Genomic DNA, 7737 nt, shown 5'->3' on the forward strand with positions numbered 1-7737 from the left:
GCACCCCAAGTTGGGAACCCCTGTCCTACAATCGAATGGGGCTGCATATAAGTCTGCTAAATAAATAAAATAAAATAAATACAGCATGTGCTCCTGCTCATTTGCTTGAGGGCCGTCTCAGTCCTTTCCTTTACGAAACATTTTTCTCAGTCAAATGTTAGTGGATGTTTGACATCCAAGGACGGATTTTGCCGGTGCTGAGGATGAATCACTGATGCTCCAATCTGGAGTAGCAAACTGTGGCCAAATGGCTGCTTTTAAAAACCATTCTCATGAGTAAACTTAAACTGTCCTAACCAGCCCAGACTCTGAGTTTGTTGGCAAGCACAACTTACTGCAAGCTGCCACAGCAAGAGTGTTGACAAGAGCAACTCCAGGAGCCTGAAAATGTATCACTTCAGGCCTAAGACACACCTGCATTTTTTTACTGTTTCAGCCAATTCCATATAATTGTTTTCCTTCTGAATGGCTCATAGCTAGTGCAGCGTTAGAACTAAAAAGGTCTACGATTATGGTTTTTCCTGATATTTCCAAGCGTGAAAAGGTCAACCAAAGCAACATTGTGGAAATAATTCCTCACCCTGACATGATGTCACATGAATTAAGCTGGCATTTGCTGTTCAGTTGTTTGGTGTTCAACATCTTGACAAAAAGTGCTCTGAAGTGTCAGAAAAATGAAACCAAGATCTGTACTTCTTCACAGAGGAACTGCATTCAATACGGCTTGTGCATCTTCCCATCTGCAGCCAACACCAAGGGGAAAATGTCAGTGTAACCACTGTGGGATTGGTATGATGAAGATGACGCAGGCATGTTTTTCTCCAGAGATCACATTTGATAAGATGCAGGCAGTGATATTACTTTATTTTTAAAAGCAGTGCTTTTTTTTGTCATAGAATGCACCGGAACAGAGTTCTGGCACCTTTTTTGGACAGATTTTTCAAGTTTTAAAAGTAGCTTTTGAAAATTTGATGTTTGGTCCACATGGATTTGAATCACCCTGTCAAGCGTAGCAGATCGGCGGCAAAATCATTAAAACAGTGCATGCAGGCTGCTTGTGTGTCAAATCCGATGCATGCGTACTTCGTCCGCGCTGGTTGTGACGGCGCTGCTCGGCTTGTGGCGCTGCTCGGCTTGTGATTGGTCGTGTGGTCGTGCGCTGAGTGCTTACTGCAGGTGGCGACTGTTATGTTTTGTTACACAACTGACTTGTGTGGGTGTGTGTACAGTGATTGACTACATGCGAAAGGTAAATAATTTCATGAATTCCGGCACCTTTTTTCTTACAAAAAAGCACTGCTTAAAAGTGTGTGTGTTCGGGGGAGAGGGGCGGGATATTCAGTAAAGTCTTAACACTGCCACCTCCCTGAACTGTATTCCTTCTGTTCACAGAAGTGAGAACGCAACCTTGGGAAAACTATGAGACTCTTTTATTGCTGGCTGGATTGGAGCAGAACACAACAGGGAGGTGGGAAGTGAAGCCAAGGGCGAAAGGTTCTGGGGCACTGCTGACCAGTCTCTGCCTATGTACACATTTGGGATGTTTCAGAATTTTGTTTGGTGCACAAAACCAGAGTGATCTAACCTGATCCACACTGCTAGAATGGCGCAATGGATATTGGACTGTCAATTGTCCTTGGATTCTGAAGTGATTCAAATATCGTGATGCAGTTCTCCATTCAAACATATATACCAAAATGCACATAAAATACATTTAGGGGTAAATGCATTTAGAAGTGCATATTGTGAGGGGGGAAATATGTGCACAAGTATGTATTTAAATGCAAGTTTAAACATGCATCTCGTCCTTTTTTTCAATGATGACTGAGATTGATGTGGAACTGGGAAGGAACTGACCTGTGCAACTGACAGGGACCAGAAACAGACTAATCTACTGTTTACAACTAGATGGTCACTATGGTTTTAGGTGTCCCTAAACAAAAACATTTCAAAATATATATTTTGTTTTTTCAGAGGAATTATTTTCCTGAGGTGATCCCTATTAGATGTAATAGTTAAATTGTTCTTTATAAAAGACATAGTTTCCCTTTAGTTTTGAACAGATTTTTTTTCTAGACCTAATGTGAATATTTGTTTTTAAATGATAAGTGTCTTTCCCTGAAAAATAAACACTTTATATAAAAATGCAAAACTAATCAAACCTATAAACATTGGGTATGAAATCAAAGACTAAGCAAACAATAAAAGGTCAAAATACTACAGCAGCAATTCTTACAAAAGGATTAACTAATTGATTAAATGATTGGTTAAACACATTAACACAAACCAGCAAACTGTAATGATTAAGCAGCCATGCCTTCTATCCAAGATCACCCACTCCTTAATCCTGCATAATGGCAAGCTGTGGTTACTCTGTGGAAAGGAAAACACACTTACCACATCTCAGAGACACTGTGATGATGACGATGATGATGATGATGATGCTTTCATTTCTATCCTACCTTGTAGCTGAAGCTCTCCAGGCGGTTTACAACAAGCTATAAACAAAACAATAAAAGACAATACAAATAACATAAAACAATGTTAAAAGAATTAAAATTAATTTAAAATGGCTTTAAAATACAAGGAAAATACCCAGCCAGAAAAATTACCAAGTTAATCTTCTCAGTCCCCTGGATAACCAAGGAGATCTTTAAAGGGCTCCACACAGAGGGCAGGCTTGGCACCAAAAAGATGCCAAATTTGGCTCCAGGTGGGCTGCTATAGGGAGATTGCCCCAAAGATGGGGGGGCATCACAGGAAAAGCCCTCCCTCTAATTGCCACCCTCCAAGCCATTCACGCGGTTGGCACCAGGAGGAAGGCCCCGGTGAGTGCATTGTGCAGCATTCAACTGTGCAGGGGTGGATCCAGCTTTGGTCATGCTTAGAGTAGAAAACAGATCGAAAGCTACAGCACTTAAGCATGTCCTGTGCTTCCCAGAATAAATAGGCTATTATTTCATCCTACTGTTCAGGAGTGCCCCAGAATAACAGCCATACCTTTCCAAATGCTCCGATGTAATTTACATTTCTTTCCCATAAGATCAACGCGTGCCTGTATAAAACTGTCCATTGATAAATGATTACAGCCAAAAACGGTCTTTGAAATCTGGTCTTTTCCTGTGTAGAAGAAAAAGAACACAAGAAGGTATTTGCAATGGAGAGGATACAAAAAGAATATTTAAAAATCCATGCTGGCTCAGACCAGTGGTCCATCCTTTCAAGCACTCCATTCATCGGGTAGAAAACCAGTTGTCCACAGGATCCCTCAAGCGGGATGGGGACAAGCCTTCTGCCTGTCCATGCTCTTCAGCAACTGGTGAAGGCAGGTTTGCTGCTTCTGCCAATGGAGGTAGCACTTCACCAACAAGGTGCTAATAGCCATTGATAGCAAATCAAAAATATGGGTAACCATGTGGCAGAAGACACCTCTGAAATCAAGATCAGACTAGCTTCATGTTCCATGTTTGATGGAACTGATGAGGACTTAATGCATCAGGGTCACCATCACATGCAAAAGAAAACCACACAACTGTCCTCATGTTGCAAGTGTACCTCACAATCAACTGTGTGTCAAGCTTGCTCTTAATTACGAAAGTGAATTTTCTGGAGCTTCCATAATGCTGTACCAGAAACAAAATTGCACATGTTTTTCCAGAAGCCTATAATGGCCTACCAGTACTCTGTACCTGCATGGTCCCATCACTTCCACCAATGGTTTGTATGTTCTCCACTAAGAGCAGAGTTTAGAGCAGACTAAGGTGTGGCTGAATTCCACTTTGTGGAAGAACTCAAGGGTCAAATGTGGGACCTCAGTGGGTTGGATGAAGTTCATGCTCCATAAATTCTGCAGAGATTGGCTCAGTAGGAGAAGACCAGACCAGACGTTACGAACAGACCCTCCAACGCAATCACTAGCCCGTTGTATTGGCATGCAGTGATCCAAGGACAGAACTGGGTCAACTCCAGGAAGTCCTGAACCAGTCATTATTTCCAGGAATAAAACTCAGGATTAATACAGTAGGAAAAATACATCTAATAAGTCCAACTCTTTCTTCTTTTGCTAACTAAAATAAACATTTTTCTAGCCTGTATTGTTTCTGGCTCCATTTTCTTCTCAGTCTCTTACCACAGTTTACTTCAAAGTTCCTTGCTGGGTGTTTGGCAGCTCAGGTTTGATGTATGGTGTGACCCAGCAATACACAGCACCGATGGCACACGGTATAATGCCTGTAAAGTTCAGCTTTTGTTGGAAGGGAGGCTGCATAAATAAACATTCTTACCTTAATGTGCAATAAAACAGTCTGAGTTACAAATGTGTCACAGCTTTGTGTAGATTAGTATATACCAGAGAAGCAACACCCACTCCCTTGACCACCAAACAAACCAAAAGAAAAAGAAATCACAGACTGGCATCTATTTGGCTGTTGTTCTTCCTAAGCCTGGTACCCTGTACTAGCAATAATTTTATTTTCTTATCCATCTTAAGGATAATTCTATCCTCTTCTAAGTTCCAATGATCTATCTTCTTATAATAGTGATGATGCATTGCAGTGTATTACATTTCAATCCCACTTTTCCTCCTCTTGCAAGGTGGTTTTATAAAGTGGTTTGTAAAGTTCTCCTTCTCTCTGTTTTATCCTCACAATGCCAGCCCTGTGAGCTAGGTTCAGCCGAGAGCCTGCGAGGGGACCAAAGCCAACCGGTGGCCTGCATGGCGAGTGGGGACCGGAAGCCAGGTTTGCTGCGCCTGCTCCAGCTCTCTTAACCCTACACCTCACTGGCTTTTATACTGCACATCCTGTAAACTGCCCCGACTTCTGGGCACAGTTCTGTCTCTGGGAGGAGAAGCAGGCTTGGCATCTTTCGCACTGGACATGCTGTGATGCCTTTACAGCATCCTGATGAAGTGTCTGCTAAAAAAGGCTTAACTTTAATCAGCGTTCAGTGTTCCAGGCTGCTTTTAGGACTCACGGGAGCAGATGTGGTTCAAGAAGAAGACACGCTGGGTGACTTTGGGAAGAGGAAGTGTGGTGCGCTGGTTAGAGTACCACACTGGGGACCTGGGAGAACTGAGTTGTAGTCCCTGTACAGCCATTTTTTAAATTATTTAATTTCTATACTGCCCAATGAGGCAAAGCTCCCTTGGCGGTTCACAACAGCATGAAGTTCACAGGGTGATTTTGGGCCAGACACAAATACTCAGCCCAGCCTACCCTACAGGGTTGTTGTTATGAGGATAAAAGGGAGCTATGTAAGCCATCTCATGGGAGGAAAAAAGTGGGGATATAGAAATGCGAACAATGTAATAATAAAATGCTACTCTCAATCCTGTTTGTAAATTGCTTAATATATCAGTCCCTATCATGCTTGCACCCATTCTATAAGACACAAACCTTGCTTTCTTATATAGGACATTAACTTGGGCAGCACCTTTCTCATTTCTTCCCTAGGTTTTTCTCTAACAAATGCCCAACCAGTCCAGTTGGTCCACTCAAACCAGAACAAAAAACCACTCATCCTATAGAAGTCCCATAATTTCTTCAGACAGTTAAATTGTACTTTGAAAGACCTTTCCCCAACTACAAGCTTAGCCAAATGCATTACTTGTTCTGAATTAATATTTAAAGTCTTTCTGCTCAATAATCAATATGTAACAGATTTTATCCTGTATTTTTTCATCTATAAGCTTTCCTTTTCTCTACACCTGTTCCTTTGTCCTCATGCATCTGTCCTGCAAACAATTCTCTTTCTCAATTCTCCTATATCATGCCTTCTAATACTTGTGGTACTATTTTTATATAGGGTGTGTGTGTGTGTGTGTGTGTGTGTGTGTGTGTGTGTGAAGTTCCTCCCCCAGGATTCCTGTAAAAACATGACATTTCCCTAAAAAGTAGACAATAATTATTACATTCACATTGCCTAAAGCAAGACATATCTTTTTAATCCCACCTCAGCTGTTTCAAGAAATTGAATTTATTTCAGACCAACAGTGCCTCGAAACATAGCACTCCTATTACTAATAATCAAAAGGTTCCACCTTTTCCTCCTTCACTGGTAAGAAAGGGATGGAAAAACACAGGAGAGCTACAAATGGAAGACAACCACACTGGGAACCCCCCTACACTTCCAAGAACAAGGCAGTGCAATTGCCCAACAGTAGAAGCTTCATCTGGAAGTGCAGTCGTCCAAGCATCCTTCTGGGAATGCCAGTAGAACGATGCGTTCCTCCATTTGCGTAGGCAGGGACCTCGGAGAAATGCTTATTTTCATTAGGTTGGCTTGGACATCGGTATTAAATTTGATAAGTGGATCTTTGTAGTCTCTTCCAAATCATTTAGCATTTCGATCAAATATCTGCAGCAGGAAGTTTCATGAGCATGCATGCCTTATACACAGGAAAAGCTTTGCATATTTGAGGCAGTTGGAAGGTCGCACTCACTGTTTTGGGAGAGACAGAGCAGCAGTGTGGAACCTGCTTTCTGTAATCTTCACGGACCCTGTGAAACTCCACCAGAAAAAATACCCTGCAAAACAACAATGGAGGAGATCATAATGAAGTGCACAGAGCCAAAGAATCACAGTTACAGCTGCTTTCTCCTTCCATTTTTAACTTCAAGGCCACTTTTCAATAAGGATTTCATTAATGACATGAAGAATATATTTCAGTATTACACTTTCAAGATGTTATTGGAAGAACTGTGCCACAGAGCGCTCTGTCCCTTTCTCTCACAAGATTAAAAATTTGACATTATTTTAAGTTGGCTGTCCACAAAATGATCCTATTTCTACAATTTTAGCTGGGGAGTGGGTTTCGGGGGATATATGCGAGATGAATGATAATACAGCACTGCGCCATTTTGCTCTCTCTTCCAGGGAAAACACTGCACGCAAGAGCTTAAATGGTCTAGATGTCATCACAATTTTTCTGATGAATAGAAGCTCTGAAAAACATATATAAAGGAATCATCCAGACATACTGGCCCCAAACTGGAGGAAACTAATCATGCTTATGTCCCATTGAACTCAAAGGGACTTAAGTTAGCTGCAATTAAATTGCACAGGTGATTTCAGCAGGACAAGAATGAATAGGAACGTGATCAGCAAAACTCAAATTCCATTTCAAAGCTCCTTCTGACTTAAACCCATATCAGATTGCAACCTCTGTCTTTCTCTTTTTTGCATGAAGATCTAGGCCTTTTTTGAACATATTTTTCCAAATGTATGCATTGATTATACATGACTTTGAAATGCATGGTTTCTTCCCATGAAATAAAGCATATTTCTCTGCATGTACTGTTTAAATGTTGAACACAGCATTTTTAGTCTGTGAATCGCATCATAACCTCATAAATGTATGGACTTCAACATAGCTGGGGTCCAAGGCCATGTTCGGTCTGGAAAATGTAAGCCTGGTATATCCTAATAAGAAATGAACTGAAATGAATTTCTCTCACACCCCAAGTTTCTATGAATCTGGGCCACAGTGGTTTTTGTGCCAAGATATTTGGCTGCCTGAGGGAGAGGATAAGATGCCACCCCGACCCTTCCATTCTGCATACAGGACTGGCAGGTGAATCTTACCTTCCCTCTGCCAACAGGAAGCATTCTCCACCACACCTGAGGGCTGCAGGCTGGGTTTGGGGGTGGCCCAGGTAGCCCTGGAATCCAGGGGACAGGAACGGCCGGGGGCTCAGGAGGAGCAGCTGCGGCACCACTGCTGCCCGAGGCAGTTAC

This window comes from Varanus komodoensis, unplaced genomic scaffold (genome assembly GCF_004798865.1).
Source record: "Varanus komodoensis strain SLA01 unplaced genomic scaffold, ASM479886v1 scaffold15, whole genome shotgun sequence".
Taxonomy (NCBI): domain Eukaryota; kingdom Metazoa; phylum Chordata; class Lepidosauria; order Squamata; family Varanidae; genus Varanus; species Varanus komodoensis.